Genomic DNA, 2,050 nt, shown 5'->3' with positions numbered 1-2,050 from the left:
AGCATTGACATATTCAATAACAATTTCCAGAGCTAAGATGCATCTCTTTCAAAATTGGCTGTAAATTTTTAGGGTTACAGTTGAATTAATACAGTTATACAATATTGTACTCCATATAACCCCTATAAGATATAAACTTAAATGAGGTTTTAAACTTTAAAAAAGATCTCCATTGCATTATTAAAATATAGAGTTTAAATACAGAAAAATTCATTTTTACTCCAATTGACATTAAGATGTTCGCACATGTGTTTCTAATCTCTATATATCTGATTGTTATTAGTCACAGTCCGTTACTTTCTGAGCTCCTTGGCATCTGAACATGGATATAAATTCATCAGGTAGATTTCAATGGTAATGTTTTTCACATCTACTAATTATTAAGGAGCAAAATTTATGCAAATTTCATGATTTCATCTTTCTTTACTGCTGAGTAAAACTCCATCATATAAATGAAACACATTTTCATTATCTGCTCATCAGTTGAGGGAGACTTAGGTTTCTTACATCTCTTAGCTATTGTTATCAGTTACGTTGAACATCTTTTAAGATGCTTCATAGCCATCTTTACTTCTTCTTTAGAGAATGCTCTGTTCAGCTCCCTAGCCCATCTTTTAACTGGGTTACTTCTTGTCTTGATTCTCTGTTTTTTGAGTTCATTATATATTCTGGATATTAAATCTCTGTCAGATGTGTTCCTGGTGAAGATTTTCTCCCATTCTGTGGGTTTTCTCTTCACTTCCCTGGTTGCCTCTTTTGATGTACAGAAGCTTTTTAGTTTAATGGGTTCCTGTTTGTTAATTCTTGCCCTTGTTTCCTGAGCAATTGATGTCCGGTTTAGAAAATCCTTTCTTACATCCCAATGTTTTCTTCTAACATTTTCAGAGTTTCAGGCTTTACATTGAGGACTTAGATCCATTTGGAATTGACCTTTGTGCAGGGTGAAAGACAGAGGTTTAATTTCATTCTCCAACAGGTGGAGATTTAGTTTTGCCAGCACCATTTGCTGAACATGCTCTATCCTCCAGCGCTGAACATGCTGTCTTTCCTCCAGTGAATGTTCTTGGCTTCTTTGTCAAATGTCAGGTGGCTGAGATTGCATTTACTCATATTTGGGTCTTCAGTTTTGTTCCATTGATCTATGGGGTCTATTTTTGTGCTAGTACAATGTTGCTTTATGGCTATAGCTCTGTATTACATCTTAAAATCTGGTATAGTAATCCCGCCGGCATTGCTCTTAGTGCTCAGTGTTGCTTTGGCCTTCTAGGGGTTTTCTGGTGGAATTTTTGGCATCTCTTAGATATAATATCATAAAATCTGTAAAAAGGGATAATTTGACACTTTTGTGCTTCCATATGAATCTTAGGATGGTTTTTTCCAATTCTGTGGGAATTGGCATTGCATTGAATCATAAATGGCTTTTGGTAGGATGGTCATTTTCACAATCAATGTTAAATCTTCCAATCCATGAGCATGGGAGGTCCTTCCATTTTCTGATGTCTTCCTCAATGTTTTTCTTTAAAGATTTAAAAATTTCATTGTAGAGGTCTTTAATGTTTTTGGTAAGATTTATTCCGAGATTTTTTTTTTTTTTGCAGCTATTCTGAAGTCCTCCAGTCCAGTTCTCTGTAGGACTTTGAACATAAATGCATGTTGAATTTTTTCAAAGTCCTCTGTATCTATTGAGATGACATTGTGGTTCTTGTCTTTGATCCCATTTATATGATTTATGACATTTATTGACTTACATGTATTGAACCATCCCTGCATCTCTGGGATAAAGCTGACTTGATCATGATGGATGATCTTTTTGCTGTGTGTCTGTATGCAGTTTGCAAGTATCTCACTGAGAATTTTTGCATCTATGTTCATTAAGGTTATGGGTCTATAGTTTTCTTTTTTGGTTGTATCTTTACCTGGCTTTGGTATTAGAGTGATGCTGGCTTCATAGAAGGAATTTGGAAGTTCTCCCTCCATTTCTATCTTTTTGAATAAATTAAGTAGTATTGGATGTAGATCTTCTTTAAATGTCTGGTAGAATTCTGCCAGA

Source organism: Nannospalax galili, unplaced genomic scaffold (genome assembly GCF_000622305.1).
Source record: "Nannospalax galili isolate Female #2095 unplaced genomic scaffold, S.galili_v1.0 scaffold360, whole genome shotgun sequence".
Classification (NCBI taxonomy): Eukaryota; Metazoa; Chordata; class Mammalia; order Rodentia; family Spalacidae; genus Nannospalax; species Nannospalax galili.
The sequence above is the reverse complement of the archived record's forward strand: the minus strand, read 5'-3'. Positions refer to the sequence as shown.